The 20,113-nt window shown below is 45.4% G+C and overlaps 1 long non-coding RNA gene across 3 annotated transcripts in view; it reads left to right on the top strand.

Annotated features, from left to right (window-relative positions):
• Positions 1-5,042: 5,042 nt before the first annotated feature.
• The window catches only part of LOC137759230 (uncharacterized), a 28,003-nt gene continuing 12,932 nt past the window's right edge, over positions 5,043-20,113 (top strand). For all 3 annotated transcript variants that reach the window (XR_011073064.1, XR_011073063.1, XR_011073062.1), the window contains exons 1-2: positions 5,043-5,197; positions 6,600-9,220. This is a non-coding gene — a long non-coding RNA (uncharacterized lncRNA). The remainder of the gene's footprint in view (positions 5,198-6,599; positions 9,221-20,113) is intronic.

The raw sequence follows: 20,113 nt of genomic DNA, 5'->3' as shown, positions 1-20,113 counted from the left end.
GGCTGTTAGAGAAGCCAGGAATCCTGGGAGAGGACGGGAAAGAGCTATGACACACAGGATGACCTCAGGGGCCGCACCTTGCGGAGGCAGCCCCCCTAAGGCTGCCTGCCAAGAACACACCCCCCTGCGATTTATGAGGTCACGCAGCATGAGATTTCATGAACTGCAGATCCATTTGTGGGAACATGGATTCTCTTTTGAAAGTCAAAGTCCTCTGGGAAGGAGTAAACGTCTCTGTTTGCTGTAGGTTGAAGGCAAGGGGACTGATCTCATTGGCCCCAGCTGGGTTGAGCTGCACCTGGAGAAGGGGCTCTCTGTGGTGGGGAAGGGGAGTAGGAAGCCAAGTTGAAGGGGGGATCTTTTATGGTGTGGGACCCATGTGGATGGGCGCTGACTGAAGCTCGTAGGATAGCATGAGGTGGTCTATATTCTGAGGCTCAGAGGCTGAGAGACGAATGATGTTAGAAATAAAAATATCCACTGACTTCAAAAGTCTATCTTGCTGGCCCTGTTCTCAGGCAAGGAAGAGGAAGCGCCTTGTAGCTGGAGTATTGGAGTTACCATTGCACTGCTTTGACTGCAGTTTCTTGTCCCTTCCATTCAGCTTGCTCATTCTTGCCAATTTTGCTCTCCTAAGTGGTACTTCATGCCACTCCCTTGCTCAAGAACATACAATGGCTCCCTTTTACCTGTTGGACCAAATTCATAATCCTGATTAGCTTTTAAAGTAATCTGGCTCTGACTTAACGTTAATTTTTGGTCTCTATTGGTTAAATGTCAAAGTCAACGTAAATTGCAACAATGATATCTTTCCACATTATAAGAATGGCAACCCTGGACTTCCCTGGTGGCGCAGTGGTTAGGAGTCCGCCTGACAATGCAGGGGACACGGGTTCGATCCCTGGTCTGGGAGGATCCCACATGCCGCAGAGCAACCAGGCCAGTGCACCGCAACTGCTGAGCCAGTGCTCTAGAGCCTGCAGACCACAACTGCTGAAGCCCACGCACCGCAACTACTGAGCCTGCGTGCTGCAACTACTGAAGCCCGCACACCTGGAGCCCATGCTCTGCAACAAGAGAGGCCACCACAATGAGAAGCCTGCTCACCGCATCAAAAAAGTAGCCCCTATTTGTAATGAGGTGGATGGAGTTAGAGTCTGTCATACAGAGTGAAGTAAGTCAGAAAGAGAAAAAGAAATACAGTATGCTAACACATATATACGGAATCTAAGGAAAAAAAAAAAAAAAAAGGCCATGAAGAACCTAGTGGCAAGACGGGAATAAAGACACAGACCTACTAGAGAATGGACTTGAGGATATGGGGAGGGGGTGGGGTGAGATGTGACAGGGTAAGAGAGTGTCATGGACATATATACACTACCAAATGTAAAATAGATAACTAGTGGGAAGCAGCCGCATAGCACAGGGAGATCAGCTCGGTGCTTTGTGACCACCTAGAGGGATGGGATGGGGAGGGTGGGAGGGAGGGAGATGCAAGAGGGAAGAGATATGGGAACATATTGTATGTGTATAACTGATTCACTTTGTTATAAAGCAGAAGCTAACACACCATTGTAAGGCAATTATACTTCAATAAAGATGTTTTAAAAAAAAAAAAAAAAAAAAGTAGCCCCTGCTCGTCACAACTAGAGAAAGCCCGCGCTCAGCAACAAAGACCCAAAGCAGCCAAAAAAAAATTAAAAAAAAAAGAATGGCAACCCTGAGGAGGGTGTCATATTCCTAAGACACGTATCATGATCTTTGTGTGCCTTAAAACTTTTACTGTTATAGGTGAATCATTCAAAAATTGTGAAATTTCTTTTTCACCTCCACTATTTCTTCACAGCCTCCTAATAACTGTGGATACTCTCTCTCTCTCTTTTTTTATTTTAATAAATGAGCCCGAGGCTTGCTGAGGCCTCCCGGTGTGTACGGATAGAGAAGGGAGCAGGACCCGATTCCCTATACTCTGATCAACATTCTTTCCTCTCTTCACACAAGCTCACAACAGTTTGTGGTTTCTGACCAGCATTGTCTGTCTGTCCTTACAAGGTCCTGTTCTGTCATTAAAATGTGAGGTGAGCGGTGATCATTTTGTAATGTACAGAAATATTGAATCCCTGTGTTGTGTACCAGGAACTAACGTAGTGTTGTAGGTCAATTATACTTCAAGAAAGAACAAGCACACAAACTAATAGAGAAAGAGATCAGATTTGTGGTGACCAGAGGTGGCGGATGGGAGGACGGGGAATTGGATGAAGGCAGTCAGAAGGTACAAACTTCCGGAAGATAAATAAGTACTAGGGATGTAATGTACAACATGATAAATATAATCAACTCTGTTGTATGTTATATATAAAAGTTGTTAAGAGGGTAAATCCTAAGAGTTCTTATTGCAGGGAAAAGTTTTTTTTCTTTTTCTTTTATTTTGTACCTATATGAGATGACAGATGTTCACTAAACTTATGGTGGTAATTATTTCACGATGTATGTAAGTCAAATCATTATGCTGTACACCTTAAACTTATACAGTATTGTGTGTCAATTATATATCAATAAAACTGGAAGAAAAAATATGTAAATAAAAAGATTAAATATGAGATGAAAACGTCAGATCTGCTGGTCTTCAGGCAACAGCTCACTTCTGTCAAAGGCAGCACTATTGTGGGGCATGTGAGGATGCCCAAGATGCCAGGCCTCATCCTTGTGAATGTTTAGAGGGTTGGTCTCCAGCCCTAAGTACTACCAGACACGTGGCCTCAATCCCAGAGCATTTGCTACATTTTACATCCTGGGCTTTTAGTCAAGTTGTTCCTCTTCACCAATCCACAAAGTCTGGGCCCAGACGTCCTTCAAACGCATTTCTTTTATGAAACAGAGAACGAACCCCACTGGAGGCAACACTTTTTTTTTTTTTTGGCTGCGTTGGGTCTTCGTTGCTGCGTGTGGGCTTTTTCTCCAATTGCAGCGAATGGGGGCTACTCTTCGTTGTGGTGTGTGGGCTTCTCATTGCAGTGGCTTCTCTTGTCGTGGAGCATGGACTCTAGGTGTGCGGTCTTCAGTAGTTGTGGCATGAGTGCTCAGTAGTTGTGGCTCACTGGCTTAGCTGTTCTGCAGCATGTAGGATCTTCCTGGACCAGGGCTCGAACCCGTGTCCCCTGCACTGGCAGGCAGATTCTTAACCACTGCACCACCAGGGAAGCCCGAAGGCAACACTTTTAAGAAAGTTTCTTAAAACACAAACTTAGAGAGATAGTCAGTGAAGGGTGTAGGAAAAGGGAGAGAGAGAGGAGGAAAAAAGAAAGGCAAAAAAGAGAAGCAAGATGTAAAAACTTAATTTTAACACCAAGGAGCCTCTTAAAGGCTTATGGCCCTGTGAGCCTTTTTAATGAGTCAGCCACTCTTTGACCCTAAAGGCAATATAATTTTGTGCATTAACTTTTAAAATCTGGTCACGTGTCATTTATGCAATCAATGGTCCAGTGAACTCATGTTGAAGGTTAGTTGCAAGACCTTCTCCAAGAGCCAAATTCCAGGATGGTGCATCTGTGTGGCCATGAAGGAGTGTCACTCACTCGCTGAGGACCTCTGTGGCTGACTTAAGTAGACCCAAGTCTCCCAGCCTCGTGGAGGAGCATATGGAGGAGTTGCTGGCCACTGCCCTCAGGTGAACCCACTGCCTACTGGTCCAGCAGCATAGCTTCATTCTTTTGCACTTAGAAGGCATTTTTGGTACTTTCGAGCCCCAAATGAACATTCCCACAACCCTCTGAGGGTGCACATTTTGCATGCTTATGAAGCAATGCTTATACTTGTAGTTTATATTTTTGGAAGATTTATCAGAAATGGAGCCCAGGGTAGTGCCTGGGGGTGGGGAAGGAGTCAGGGCAGCTAAGAAAAGGACACAAAGAAGTTGCACATGAGGATGAGAGAAGAAAGGTGTGCTATGGGTGGGCTTCAGGACGAGGAACGAGGCCCATCAGGAGGTCCAGCTGTGGGGTCCTTAACTTTATTTTTGCCCTGGAATCCCTGGCAGCCTGATGAAACCCAGAGACACTTTCTCGGAATAATGTTTTAATAATGTATGAAATAAAATTCCTAGGATTCCAAAGCAGACTGCAATGATGTCGAAATACAGTTATCAAAATGCTTCATAGACAAATTTGTAATATAAAATGCACGTGCTTTTTTGGCTAATGCATTGAATAAGATCTAGTGGTGGGTCTGGAATTATTTTAGAGGTAGTGATGCTGGTAAATGTTATTTCAAGATAACAACTTGCAACAACTCCCTATTGATTTGAAAATATCTTTGATTTTTCCCAGTGAAAAAGTTGTAGAGACTTCTATAAGGACTGTTACTGTTGACAACCTTTATAATTAAAGGAAACACTAAATATCTTTTTGAGGTTAGTGAAAATAAAGTTGTAATTTTTTCCATCCCACTTCATGAACATGCTGAATTCTCTCTATGGAACACTCGTGGGTCTGTCGGTCCCCAGATGAAGAAACGCTCTGCAGAGGTTCAAAATTACCTGAGCCAACTCGGGGGCAAGAAAAAGGATCAGGTCCCTGAACTCTATACATCATACGGGCATCTCGGCTGATGTTTGCTGATTGCTGTAGTTGGAAGGCTCAGGCAGAGGTTTCTCATTTCATTTCTGACGCTGGTTTTATAAACACTATTATTTAAAGGTCATTAAAATGTGCCCGTGGCTCATGAATTGCACACAGCTGAATTCACTAAAAGGATGGTTAATTAAGAAGCTGCCAAAGAAGAGGAATGAGGGCTGTCGTGGGCGCATCTGCATGGCATTCAGGAGGCAAGCACGCTCCTCCTTAAGCGGGTCTCACTGAGCTCATCTCCAGCCGCCTTGGTGACGGATGTTTGGATGTTGGCCGCCTCCCAAGAGTGTTTCATCAGGATGTTGCTTCCCCGTGGACATAGATGGGGTGGTAGCCAAGCAATCTCAAAGGGCAGCAGGCTCATATTGGGATAATTTTCTTCTCACGTTGTTTTTGCTCTTTCTGTTTTGGTTCTTCCAACTCTTTAAAACACGTAATGTCTCAAGTTAGTTCTGCAAACCACCTGGTTCCACGTGCCTATAAATGGTACTGGGAAGAGTGTGGAGGCCAGGCAGCGTCCAGCTAGGCACAGTGGTCCTGAAGTCAACAACCATGGCTCCAAATTTGCCAAGGTAACTTGCCTCTGCTACAGTACTGGGGGCAGTGAAGGGGATGGAGAGAGGAGACACATTGCCTCCCTTTAAGAAAACTCCAGAATCTATTGAGTGGATGAGTTCCTTATATATTTTCGATATTAACCTCATATTGGATATGTGGCTTGCAAATATTTTCTCCCGTTCTGTAGGTTGCCTTTCTATTTTGTTGGTTATTTCCTTTGCCGTGCAGAAGCTTTTCAGTTTGATGTAGTCCCACTTGTCAATTTTTGCTTTTGTTGCTTGTGCTTTAAGTGTCGTATCCAAAAAATCATTTCCAAGACTCACGTCAAGGAGGTTTCCCCCGGTGTTTTCTTCTAGGAGGTTTATGGCTTCAGGTCTTACATATAAGTCTTTAAACCATTTTGAGTTAATTTTTGTGAGTGGAGTAAGATAGGAGTCCAGTTTCAATCTTTTCCATGTTGATATCCAATTTTCCCAGCATTATTTATTGAAGAGACTGTCTTTTCTTTATTGAGTATTCTTGGCTCCCTTGTCAAGTATTAATTGACCATACATGCTAGGGTTTATTTCTAGGCTCTCAATTCTGTTCCACTGATCTATTTGCCTGTTTTTATGTCAGTGCCAAACTGTTTTGATTACTATAGCTTTGTTGAAATCAGGAAGTGTTATGCCTCCAGCTTTGTTCTTTTTCAGGATCGCTTTGGCTCTTTGGGGTCTTTTATGGTTCCATACAAATTTTATAATCAGTGCACTGTGACCTATAATAAAATCTAACATTTGATTGATCAGAAATAAAGCAGTGCTCTAAGCCTTTATATATTGCCTTATTTAATCCTTTATTTAATATCAAAGAGGTAGACATTATTATTTCTAAAAGAAAATTTACATAAATTACCAAAGTGACAGAGCTGGAACTTGAACCTATGTAGTCAGGGTTAGTGTATTATGGAAGGATTCTTACATTTATGCAGAAATGCTCCTTTCTTTATGTAAAGAGCTGTGTTCCTTGTACTTTCAGTAGCTTGTTTATAGATCATGAACGACCAGAAAGGCTGAATATAAAGGAGCTTAAAGTTAAAAGTTTAAGAAGGATTGGTCTTCAAATCTGGAGGAAGAGTTTCTTAAGAAGACAATCTGATGTTCAAAATCATGTGCATTTGACTTTTCTAGCAAAGCTCCATGACACAAGCACAGGCAAAGTGATGAGCAGCCCTTCCCCCACTGCCAGGATGTACTCGGCATTCAATGGCTTATTTAATGACAGCCGCTTTTTATTCAGTAACAAGATGAGCAGTCAAGTTCAGTTTGAAACCTATTTGGAAAGTTTTCTCAGCGATTCCCAAACTACTTTTAAAATCCCAGGGTGGACACAACTGAGGCATAACATCACCTTTGTCACCTTTGTCGTCATTATCAGGAGATGCAGCGTTCCTGGAGCCGGTGACGTCTCCTCCTTTCAGGCAGCTGTCTCGTTCATGGGCCCAGGGCCTGTCCGGCTGAATGATTTTTTTGCATTGGGCAAAGAGTACTGGCTTCGAGACCGGGATCTGCCTGGTGACTTTGGAGAAATCATTAACCTGTTTGATTCTCATTTTTCTCCAGCTGTAAAATGAGACAAGCACAGCCTGAGGTCATTGGGAGGATTGCTTGAGATGATCTTTGGAGAAGTACTTGTCTCTTTGTCAATGTTTTATATTGCCTGAGTATCCTCGTGAATCCTGAAGGGCATTGCTCCTTGTAGAAAGTGCTTCTATGAATTCTGTCCCCAGAGGGGACACAGGCTACCAAGCCATAGGCTGTCCTCCTTCTCAGTTACCAGCAAAGCCACCCATCACTTAGCATGAGCATATGAAAATTTGTATCATTTATCGTTAAAGTCTCTGCTATTAGATGGCAAGTACCTTTGGGGCAGAAGCTTTGCTTGTCAGTTTTTGTTCCTAATGCCTCCTCCAATGGCTCCTGCAAGCAAAAAGCACTCAGAAAATATGGGCAGCTGGTAACATTTATTGAGCACAAATCATGTACCGGGAACTGTTCCAAGTATTCCACATCGATGAATGCACATGATCTTCACGACAAGCCTTTGAAGTACGCCTTTTATTATCTCCATTTTATAGGTGAGGAGACAGAGGCAAAGAAAGAGAAGCAGCTCACATAATATGAAGGCAGGGTTGAAGTGCGCACGCAGACCCTGACCGAGAGTCTGGAATCTAACCCGCTCTGCCATGTTGCTTTTTAAATGCATCTTCAGGATGGGCACCAGCTGATGGGAAAGAAGAGAGGACTTCAGCAGTCTGCCAACCATGCCCACACCCCTTTTCCCTTCTGTACTGGGTGGAATAATGTCTCCCCCATTAAATTCATGTCCACCCAGAACTCCAGAATGGAAATAGGATCTTTGCAGATGTAATTAGTTAAGATGAGGTCATACTGGATTAGGGTGGGCCTTAAATCCAGTATGATTTGTGTTCTTAGAGGAAGAGGGAAATTTGGACACAGACACGTCCCCAGGAAGAAGGCATGTAAGACAGCGGCAGAGATTGGAATGATGCCTCAACAAGCCCAGGAATGCCAAGGATTGCCAGCAAACCACAGGGAGCCAGGAGAGAGTACTGGAACAGATTCTCCCTCGGAACCCGCAGAAGGAATCAACCTGGTTGACATCTTGATTTCAGACTTCTGGCCCCCGTAACTGGAAAAATACATTTCTCTTGTTTGAAGCTACCCAATCTGTGATACTTTGTTATAGCAGCCCTAGGAAACCAACATACCCTCTTCTTCCCTGTTCTCTGTTTTCCAGTGAAGTCAAGGAAAGCACTGCACCGATGACTCAAAAAACCTAAGGATCTGAGGCTTTGGGGGGTTTAGTTTTGCATTAGCTCATTTCCTCTTTCACTGATTAAACCTCACAGAAAACCAACCCACTCAGATTAAAAAAGAGTGAGATTGCCCCGTGGGCCATTATCTCTTGGTAAAGTAAAACCAGTCCCCAGAGATGGACTGCTTGGACAGCCCATCTTCAACCAATAATGTTGCAAAGTGCAAAGGTGCCCTTCCTTCTGCCTCTTTTTTTGGGGGAGTGTGGGGCTGAGCAGGGGCTGGAGAGAAGTCAGCCCAGACTACGAATTTGAATGGGTCTGTGAACAAAGAGAGAACTATAATTTCAAACGTCTGCTCTGTTGCTTCTTAGAGGTGGAGACCTGGCTCACATGGCCTGTTCGGCAAATCATTTGACTGACTGTAAGCAGAGTTATGGGCTGGAGTCTGGGTTTAGGAAAAAGCTGGAGGTTGCTCAATTTCTTGGCATGACTGAGAATAAGACATTTTGCTTAAAGATTGTCGAGGGGCAGAGAAAGAGGAGCACATGAGACGAGAGAGGCCACCCTGCAGAGGGCCTTGGACAGTGGGCTTGACCAGTGTCTTACAAGAAGAGGCATGACTGATGTTCAGTTTTAAGCTGGGCCGTGGGAGACTAGGATGTAACTGCCCCATCCAGTTGCATCAAACCGTCAGAAAAAGTTTCCTGAACATGCAGCCCTGTATTAATTGTTCTTTGGGGAAAAGAAGGAAGTAGCCTCAAAGGCACAATGGGGAGATGTTATACAGAAAGGAGATGCGCAGAAAGGGAAGCATGGAAGAAGGAGCAGAATTCAGAGGAGCCAGGAGCCATAAACCTTTCTGACCACTCACCTACGCCCATCTCATCCCACTCTTTGTGAGCTTGGAGTTTATGTCCATCTTGAATAAATCGTAAAGGCCAGCAAGCTAGGGGACTTGCAAACCCATGGGCTGGCTGCTGACATCTAGGTCTCACTGTAATGGTGGCAACTACGGAAAAGTGCGCTGGGGACACAAAGGCTTATGGAACCTAACCTATCTCCTGAGAGCTGACGATACTGAGAGGCAAAGTCCTAACTATAGTAGGAATGCCTTAATAGGAGAAGAAACGTGGAGCTTCATAACTTCAGAAAGAAGAATGAAAGAGATAAAGAAGAAAAAGAGCACTTCCTGCCAGAGTGATCGAGGAAGCAAAGTGAGGTATGTAAGCTAAAACACAGACAGGTGGAATAGAGGGGTGTGTGTGTGTGTGTGTGTGTGTGTGTGTGTGTGTGTGTGTCCATCCTCCAGGCAGGCCACAGAGAACATCGTTCACACAGGATGTAATGTGAACGGTGCCCCATGGAGTTGTGCCATGAGCAGTTCTCTTCCAGGCATAGCTCCTGGTACTAATCAAAAGGTGCAGAGGGAGCTATGTGAGGGAGTTCAAGTCTTGCAGTTCTGGTCTTCCTGGTAAAGGAGTGAAGGAGCAGTGATGTGGTAGGCTGAAGAGCATGAAAAGAGCATGAAAAGAGCATGAAATGTATTTGTGAGAAAAAATATGGGGGCATTAAAAAAAAGCTTATATAAGCACCCCAGAATGCGGGATGTAGGAGGAATTCCAACGCACCTGCAGTGGGAAGAAAAGGATCAGGACTTGAGCATTTCCTAGAGGGGTCCTTAGGGTCCGCACTAGTTTCCTATGGCTGCTATGAAAAATGGCCGTGGGCTTCCCTGGTGGCGCAGTGGTTGAGAATCTGCCTGCCAATGCAGGGGACATGGGTTCGAGCCCTGGTCTGGGAAGATCCCACATGCCGCGGAGCAACTGGGCCCGTGAGCCACAACTACTGAGCCTGCGCGTCTGGAGCCTGTGCTCCGCAACAAGAGAGGCCGCGATAGTGAGAGGCCCGTGCATCGCGATGAAGAGTGGCCCCCATTCGCCGCAACTAGAGAAAGCCCTCGCACAGAAACGAAGACCCAACACAGCCAAAAATAAATAATAAATAAATTTTAAAAAAATGGCCACAAACTTCGCTTGTTGGCTTAAATAACAGAAATATGTTCTTTCACTCTTCTAGAGGCAGGAAGTACGAAATCAGTTTTACTGGGCCTAGATCGTGGTGTCTGCAAGGTCACGCTCCCTCCCGAAGCTCTAAGCGGGAATCTGTTCTTTGCCTTTTATGGATTCTGGTGGCTGCCAGCATTCCTTGGTTTGTGGCCACGTCCCTCCAGTCTCTGCCTACGGTCTCACTGACCCCTCCTCTTCTGTCTGTGGGTAGTAAAATCTCCCTCTGCCTCCCTCTTAGAAGGATACTTGTGATTGCATTTAAAGCCCACACAGATAATCCAGAATAATGTCTCCACCTCAACATCCTTGACTGAATCACATCTGCAAAGATCCTTTCTTGCCACAGATGTTAACATTTACCAGTTCCAGGGATGAGGACCTGATGTCTTTGGGGGTCATTATTAAGCCCATTATAGGGCCTTTTGAGGCAGGGGGAGCAGGAAAGTGAAAGCCGGGGAAAGAGATGGAAAAGGCACTTGGACTTGGTATCTAGGCTGAGCGGAAGCCACTGGAAACAAAGGCTTCACAAAGGACTGTATATGAGGGCTCAGGTAGGCAACATCGTACAGGCCAGCCTCCTGGGCACAGGGAATTGTGGTCATCCTACCTTTTTTGAATTCCTAGAAGAGCTGTTTTCTCTAAATTCTTTGCCAGTTTCACTAGGCATGCAAAATGGAGAGGAAGATGCAGAAAAAGCAGCCCTCTTTGGTCATGAATTTGAAAGGCTTAGCTACAAATGTAGTGTGAAATTGTCTGAAATTCCTGGCAGCAAGCATGAGTCACATATTACTGTCTGACATTTACAGAACATTCTTCACAGCAGTTCCTAGACTTTGTTAAGAGAGAGATACTGACTTTGTTATATGACAGAATCAGTATCCAAAGACCTTTTTGTTAGAGCAATGGGTCAAATCCAAGAAGATGAAATGTTATAGGCATAGATTAAAGGCCATGTACTTGGCCCACAGAGCCAGCTGAACAAATTCTACAAGAAGGAGGAGACATGGATGAACTGCAGTACACATATATACTTGTTATCAGTAGTAATAAGCTGAATCAAGAAATTGTGATGAGGGGGATTTAAAAAACGTGATGCCTGAAAAGCCAGTGTGATCTTGGGCTATATTAATAGAAAAATAGAATCTAAAAGAGGGAAGGTAATTCCAAAATTGCCAAAGGGAGAACCAATTAATCGAGTAGTCAAATCCATTGGTTTTGGAGAATATTCTCAAATCTGGAGTCAACACTGTTTCTGGAAACACACATGCGATATTATAATGGCTTTAGGTAGCTGGTATTGAAGAGGAATAATGCTGGTGCAAAGCTGAAAATAAACTTGAAGAGATGGGTGGATTCAGGATAGACTGGGGAAGAAAATATTCCAAAGAGGATAATATCTTATAGTGATCTTTGAAAGCTCACCAGCTTGTTAAAGTATTTGTACAGTAAATATACATTACCTTTGCTGCTAAATCTAGATTAACTTAAATTAAAACAACAGAAGCAATAGTTGGTTTCTGTGCTATACTGGAACCTGGAATTCAGTGGGCACCAGGCAGGAAAACTGGAAGACATTTGTAGAAGAATGGCTAGTATTGTGCAAGTTTTCAAAACCATATGATGAAGACGGGGGAAGGATTGGCTATATTTATCTTGGGAGAAAAAGGCATTAATTATTGGAAAGTCCACTTTTTGGAAGAGAAAATCCTCTTATTCTGGGTGACCTAAGCAACACAGAGAAGACTTTAGAATTAAATTATAAAGAATAAAGTATAAACTTTCTAATAGTTTCTTGGAGAATTGTGTCCCCATTTATTTAAGTAGAGCTTTGAAGCTTTGATTATTGGAAAGGTGGTTAGGTTACATTAAAGTGACTGTGTATCCTAAGGTTCTATGGCAGATACTGTGGAGTGTTACACAATGCCATACTGCCTTCTCCTTTGGCAGCATGTTCAGGGAAGAAAGACTCATCCCCAACTCAGGGGGCAGTGGGGGGCCATGGTGGTCAGAGCAGGATACACCCTGACTGGTCTCAGTTGAGTATGTAATCCTAATTCCCATAACCACTGATTGGTTTAGTGTCGGGCACAATGACTAGTTATGGCCAATAAGACATATGAGGAAGTCAACTGGCGTAATTTCTGAGAAGGGTTTTGCTCCATGATAAAGAGAGGGAGGGTGAGGAGACCTGCCTTTTTTTGTTGTCTTTAATGTGATTATACAAGAATATATATATATATATATATACACACACACACAAGAATACATATATAAGAATGTTGCAATCAGAAGTGCCCCTCGTCAAACCTGAATCAAAACAAAACAAAACAAAACAAAAACTACACACAAAAAAAACTCCACAAAACGCAAATCACCAATCTCTGAGTACATATTTCATTTTGTGAGATAATCAAAGATCTTTATTTCTTAAGCCACTGTTTGTTGGGTGTTCATCACTGCAGCCAGATGCATGCTAACCCAATTAAACCCCACAAGTCTAAGAAAATCTTTAGGTTTGCAGTGGCATAATATATTTAATATACAAACATCTTGCTGAACAGATAGATGTAAAGAAGTTGATGGAAGTCAAATGTTTTTTTAATAAAGTTTTTTTAAAATTTTTATTTATTTTTGGCTGTGTTGGGTCTTCGTTGCTGCACACGGGCTTTCTCTAGTTGCAGTGATCAGGGGCTACTCTTGATTGTGGAGCACGGGCTCTAGGCCTGTGGGCTTCAGTAGTTGCAGTGCACGGGCTCAGTAGTTGTGGTTCTCGGGCTCTAGAGCATGGGCTCAGTAGTTATGGCGCACGGGCTAAGTTGTTCTGTGGCATGTGGGATCTTCCCAGACCAGGGATCGAACCCACGTCCCCTGCATTGGCAGGTGGATTCTTAACCACTGCGCCACCAGGGAAGTCCAGTTGAAAATTATTTTGAATGCACAAATGAAATTATTATCCAGAAAGCATCTTGAATATTGAGTTCCATTCTAGGCCTTACCTTGAGAGATGAAGCTAGAAGTTTCCTGGAGGAAAACAACCAGGATGTTGGAGAACCTGGAACTTATATGAAAAGGGAATTAGGAAAGGTTAGCCTGAAAAGAGAAACCTGGTGTTTTGGTTGTTGGTGGTGGAAGGGAGTGGTATTTGAAAGTTTTTCAGGTAGAACAAAGCTGAAATGTATTTCTTATGGCCCCTAAGGCAGAACTAGTTCCAGTGGTAGAAAGTCAGGGAGGTAAATTCCAGTTTGTCATAAAGAAAACCTTTCTAAGAACTAGAGCAAACAGCAATAAACTGGGGGCGTCATGAAATTGTGGGGTCCCGGGGCTGGTCAAGCAGAAAATGGTTACCATGTTCAAGGGGAATTCTCACCTTCAGTAGGTGTTGGACTAATGATTCTAGAAAGTGCTTAGAAATGGAGTGCTCTTCATTACCACTATTTTACAAATGAGGAAACTAAGGATTACTGAGGAAAGGTGAGGTGTCCAGCTCTCATAGCCAGTTAGATGCCAAGATGGGGCCAGAGAGCAGGTGGAGTACAGGGCTAGATGATGTCGCAAACCTTTGAGGATGCAGGGCTGGCTCTTCGAGCACTTCGGGGACTTTGGAGTTTGGACGTTGCAAGACTTTGCACTTTGTTTCAGACATTTGAGGTAGCTGGGCTCCTGAGCTTTGTAGACTTGTGATGGAAATTCAGGAAGCTGCCCCGAAAGGCTTCAGGCCATTGTAAAGAAAGATGCTTAAGCAGAGGTGATATCACTGGTGTTGATCAGTCAGAAGGAACGTGACTGGGGAGTGGGGTGGAGGTCTGGCCCCTGAATCAGCCCTGCCAAGTTCTTGTGGACCCAGAAGTAGAAAAATGTCCTTCTGCTGCCACTCCTGGGACAATACCTCACCCTCACTTGGGTCAAGCCTAGCTGCAGAGGGGGTTTGGAGAGCCTCCAGGCAGCCATACTGGTACAGGTTGGAGTCTCCAAGGAATAGACCCTGAGCCTCTGAACTCTGCATGTGGATTGGTTGAAGAGTGCTTTGGGAATAGCTCCTTTTGGGGGGTGGTGAGGGAAGTCAGATTGGGCAAAGAGAGAAGTTGAGCTGTGATGGAGGCCTTACCTGGTCCTGCAGAGACCTCTAGAGCATCTACAGGGATGGCCCTGCAGAGCTGTCCCAACTGAGGCTGGGGGGACAGGGCTTTGTATCCCATATAGACCAGTCTCTGGATGCAGGCTGTCCCCAGAGGAGAGACCACATCCTCTGGCAGAAGGCAGTTCCTGAAGAGGGAGTTGGCTGTGAGCTATCAGTAGCCGACAATCTCTGCAGTTGGGGAAATGAGTGTGTGGGCCCTGAAGGAGGAAGCTGGGAGGCTCAGCATGGCATTGCCAAAGGGAACCACTCCCCTCTTGCAGCTGAATGCTTTGGCAGGCTGCCAGGAAAAACACTTCCATTTCCTCTGGGGGGAACTCTTCTGGCGTATGATGAGGTCCCTGTGGCTAAATTAATGCTCCGAGGCAACAGATTCTATCTGGGGAAGGAAGAGGAGACACAAGGAGCATCTGGTGGGACCGGCTTCTTTCCCCTGCACCCACCCTGAACAGCTTTGCTGGGGCTCAAGCAGGTCCCCATGAGATCCTTCATCCAAGCTGTCCAAACTGGCACCTCGAAGGAGCTCCAGGCAGGTGGTGGCAGCCGTGAGAAGGGGACACTGTCAGAAGGAAACACCCCTGTGTTATCAAAGCTGGTCAAGGTTTGAGTCATTTATTTTGACAATCTGGTGATTCCCCAGCCAAAAGATATGCGTCAGACCTGATGACCGGACACGCCCAGGATGTATATACATCCTCTGGGAAAGAAAGACCCACAATCAGGACACTCCTGGTGTCCTTGACTAGGTGGGATGGTCATGGCCAGGATGTGGCCTCTAGGCTGCTTCAGGCTTCGTGGAGTCTCTCAGCCAACTCCACTCGGCCCGACACAATTTAACCCTGAATCGCACACTGTGCTGTGCTGTCCCTGAACCAGGGCTGGGACTGCGTCCCTTATCATCTGTAAACTCTGTGTTACACAAGGGGCACCTCATGCGTCTTTGCATCTGCCCGGCACCTAACACCCCTTAGAAGACTGATTTCAAGCTCCGTTAGCAGACTCTCTGTTTCCATATCCCCTCTCTCCCACACAGGGTGGTTATTATGAGTTGGAAGGAAACAGATTTTGTTGTCTCTAAGTAGAGTGATGGGAAAATAAGCGCAAAATTCCCCCACCTCTTTTCTGAGGGGTAGCTACTAGAAGTGAGGGGAATGGAGGGTCCCGTCATTGAGGCCTGTGGCTTGTTTGTGGCGGGAGGGGCTGGGCTTGATCGGAGTTTCCTGTCTGCCGGGCCTTGGAGACTGGGGCAGAAATAAGGATCAGTGTCGCTCACCGGGCTGCATAAACCCTCCTTCATGTCACGTGAACCACGCAGCTCTGTGAAGTAGGGTCTATTGTGTTTTATTTTACAGATGAGTAAAGTGAGGCACAGAGAACTTGAGGTTATGCAGCTGGTGAGGGGTGGAGCTGGGGTTGGCACATGGCCCCAGACCTGTGCTCAGAGCCATGGTCCTGCACGGGGAGGGGTCGGGACCACTGGTCAGTGACCTGATGGAGCAACGGGTTAGTTCCTGGGTTGTCGGCAGAACTACCAGCATGGAGGCGAAAAGGGCAGTGGAAGGAAGGTGCCAAAGGACTAACTCTTGGGAATAAGTGAAGTCAGTTTATGAAATGAGCACAAGCTGGAAGGGAATAAGACAAGCCAACTTAATTCTTTCTTACCCTCCTTGGGAAACTAATAGTATGTTCCCTACCCTGGAGGAAATCTCAGACAGTACTCACTGCTTTTCCAGAAAATTTTAGATTACAAAAAGTGAAATCCAGTGCAATATCTGAACTCTAAATTTCACTTGGTTGAGAGCACCCTCTTTTTCCCTGGTGTATTATATTTTCTCACAGTTCTGGAGGCTGCAAGTCCCAGATCAAGGTGCCAGCAGGTTCTGCTCCTGCTCAGGCCCACTTTCTGATTTGCAGACAGCCACCTTCTCACTGCATCGCACATAGCAGAGAGAGAGAAAGAGAGAAGAAAGAGAGAGAGAGCGAGCTCTAATGTCTCTTCCTGTTCTTTTAAAAGGCACTAATCTCATCATAGGGACCCCAACCTCATGACCTCATCTGAACCTAATTACTTTCCAAAGGCCCCACCTCCAAATACTATTACATTGGGGGTTAAGGCTTCAACATTTGAGTTTGGGAGGGAACATGAACATTCAGTCCATAACAGTAACGGTATATTATAAGATAGTTATTGACAAATATGAGAAAGACAGCAACACTAGAAACAGAGGTTTATTCAGCAAACATCTGTTGTCTGCCTATAGGTGCAGAGGGTGGGAGGCTGGCAGTGGAGATTTAAGGAGAAAGGATCCGAAGATGAACTTGATGCTGTTCCCTCACCCAAGGCTTTCCTGCTCCTGATTTCACCGTTTCTGAAAACCCACTGTTCAAGTTTGCTCTGACATCAAAGCCTTTGTGTGGCCCTTGCTCAAGTGCCCGTATCCTAGGGAGAGGTTCCTTCTTAAGGCCTGATCAGCGTGGTGGCTCAGTTTCCCAGGTTAGCCAAGCCTCCAGCAGCTCCTTGGAGTAGGGGTGGGGGGCTCATTTAAATGTCAACTCCAGTCCAGCCCCTCTTCCTCTGCCTTGGTCGAGTTTCAAGCCTTCATCAGCTTCAGCTGGGATCGTCATCTCACACCCTGGCAACCTTAGTTTTGCAGCCAGAATAACCTGTCTGTATCAGTGAGGGTCCCAGCAGGAAGCAGAGTCCCATTCTGTTGGTACAGCAGAAGAACTTCAAGGAAGGAAGTATTTACGGAAGTGGAATCAGGGCCAGGGCATGGGCAGGAGTTGTGGGCAAGGAGATTAGCATGGGAGGGGGACCTCTTCTAGGCCTAAAAGGAAAAAAATAAAATAAAATAAAGAAGGAAGGCCCTGAAACTGTAGAGGAGAGAGTGACCCTGCAGAAACCATGTTTGGCACGTATAGCAAAGGCTTTTGTGTTCCCGTCACATCCCCTCAACCTCCCTGCGACTTCAGCTGCAGCTGTGGTCTCACCCTGACAGCTCTGCACCAGAAGCGAGGCGAGTGTCCTGATTTATTTCGAAGGGTCTTCTCTGAAGTTGCACCTGCTTGGCTTGCTTGAAAGTGCAGCAGGAAAGCACGGGGTGCTGATGCCCTGGGGCACCCCGCAAACTGGGTGGAGCACAGGAGCCTCCACCCTCTGGCAGAAATCCCAGAGGCATCCTGTACCCTTCTCAGAGGTCCCCGAAGAGGCGCGCGTTGCAGTTACTCACAGCAGTGATCTCAATCACGCTGTCCGTTTGTTTTTCTTCCTCCCCTGTCCGACCCTCCCTGCCCCTTCTCTCCTGGAATCTCCTTCCAAATGAATTTCCAGAACCCAAGTCCTTGCCTCAGGCTTTGCTTGCACACCAGCTCATCCAAGATGTGGAGAGTCACAGCCACAACCAGAAGAGCTGCCCTGAATCAGGGAGAGCTTCAGGAAGAAATACCCCAACCTCCTCTCTCTTTTCTCTTCTGTAAACTCCTGTTGGTGCCTCCTATTAGCCCAATCAGCCAGAAACCAGCAAACAAGGGAGCCTGGAGATGCAGTTTGGGGGTTAGCCTTTCAGGACACAGCAGGGCAGGGAAAGGAAGGAAATGCATCTGGTGGGGCAAGCAGAGAATAATCAGTAGATATTTTAAAACACAAAGCTTGCCATGTCACTCCTTTACTAATAATGATAATGATAATAATAATAACAATAACAATAATGCAAATGAATGGCTTTGCTTAAGACCTCATGTGCTATGGATTTTGCATTGATGATGTTATTCAATCTACACACCTGCCCTGTGAGGTAGATATGTTATAATTCTCATTTCACAATGAGAAAGTTGATGCACAGTGATTCAATCAATTCATCTAAGGCCCTGCCACTAGGATGAGCAGATTGGGGCAGTCTGATTTGACTCCATGACCTTCACAGTTAAGTTTAAATTCCTTAGTGTATAGTTGGGGCTCCATCTTCAGTCTTACGAACTTATCTTCTTCCAGACTCCTACATTTAGACCAATCCTAAACCATCCCAAACTACCTGATATTTCCTAAGTGTGACCTGGGTCATCTGTCCCCCTTGTTAGCCGGCTTCAGTGGGCCTTCAAGTCTCAGCTCAAGTACCACCTCCTGCTGGATTCTTCCATCCCTGCCCTGCCCCCTGTGTACCCATCCACCTTCTCTGTTCTTCCGTGGCTCTCAGGATCCAGCCCAGGTGGCATTCACGGGACTGAACAGAGATTTGATTTGCTGGTTCGTCTCTCCCACCACTGTGACTCTTGAAACGATTGCACCTGGATCTGTTTTTATTTCTATCCATAGTACCTAGCACAGAACCTGGCATGTTTTAAGTATTCAGCAAATATTGGTAAGGGGGCAGAGAAGAGGGCCAGGTCTGGAACCTGGAGCATTGCCAGCAAGACAGCCTGATTAGGGAGACCCAACACTGGGCAGCTGAGAGCAGCATCTGGGAAAACCAAGGTGGTTGCAGATACAAAAATCCCCTTTCCTTTTCATAGAATGTCAAGGTCTTGACCCACACGCAGTGTTCATGCACTGGGTCGTGTCCTGCGGGGCAGGAAGGTTGTAGTGGACACAGGGCTTGGGTTTTGCTTCTGATCTGGACGAAGGTGTAAGTTGTAAAGCCTGTTTTAGGACAGTTGATGTGAAGGTCAACAGGGACAGGCAGGTGAAAGCTCTCCGGGAGGTCTAAGCACTCACGGCTCTCAAGGTGTCAGCAGTGCGGAGGGTGTGTGCCCAGGGGCAACCCTTTCCCAGAGAAGGTGGGGCCCCTCTGGGAGCTGCACTCACTCACTCCACGGTTCTCACTCTTTCAAGCAGTGCTTCGAGCCATCTAGGGATTTAAACTTTTTAAATGAAATATATATCGGATTCAAGCCTTCACAGGGATTCCCTTGAAGTTGCTATTTCCTATCACAGTTTATTTGCTTTCACCACCCCATACTTGCCTATTTTTAACTTAAAGGTGAATGAAAATTCATTTTCTTTCAGTCTTAAAAGTGTTCCATGCCCTTTGTTATTCTTGACACCCCAGGGTGTGCAAAATCGGATTTCACACTTTGTTGCAGACCTTGCTGATTGCGATTGAGCATTCGTGTAAAGCATTCCGCTGACTTTCCTCTGGTGCTCATTTGGAAGAAACCGTGTCCCACGGTTGAGGTGCAAACTTCTCCCACCGGCCACCAAGAAATCAGTGCAGGGTGTTATTGCTTCTGCCTCTCCTTACGTTACTATCCAGTCGTGACAAACTGATGGATTTGCCCAGGCCCTCTGAAACCATCTAGGGCATTTTCTCTTTCTTCATTTGACTTTGAAGGATCAGATAGCCAGAGGGAGTAAGAAAGTTGCCCAAGGTCCTGTAACGAGTGAGTAACCAGGGTGGGGTTGGAAGCCAGTTCTTATGATTCCTCATCTAGTTGCTTCTGTCATTCCTCATTGAATTTCTCATTCCATTATGCTGTCACCCACAGACTTCTTATGACCGATGATTCCTGTTATGAGCTGAATTGTATTCCCCCCAAATTCTTATGTTGAAGTTCTAGCCCCCAGTACCTCAGAATATGACTGTATTTGGAGGCAGAGTCTTTAAAGAGGTAATTAAGTTAAAATAAGGTCATTAGAATGGGCCCTAATCCAATATGACTGATGTCCTCATAAGAAGAGGAAATTAGGACACAGACACACACACAGGGAAGACCATGTGAAGACACAGGGAGAAGATGGCCATCTACAAGTCAAAGAGAGAGGCCTCAGAAGAAATCAACCCTACCTACACCTTGATCTTGAACTTCCAGCTTCCAGAACTGTGAGAAAATGAATTTCTGTTGTTTAAGCCACCCAGTCTGTAGTACTTCGTTATGGCAGCTCTAGCAACTAATATAATTCCTTATAAAAAATTAA

This window comes from Eschrichtius robustus, chromosome 2 (genome assembly GCF_028021215.1).
Source record: "Eschrichtius robustus isolate mEscRob2 chromosome 2, mEscRob2.pri, whole genome shotgun sequence".
Lineage (NCBI taxonomy): Eukaryota > Metazoa > Chordata > Mammalia > Artiodactyla > Eschrichtiidae > Eschrichtius > Eschrichtius robustus.
Note: the sequence above shows the minus strand (reverse complement) of the source record. Positions and strands in the feature narration are given on the sequence as shown.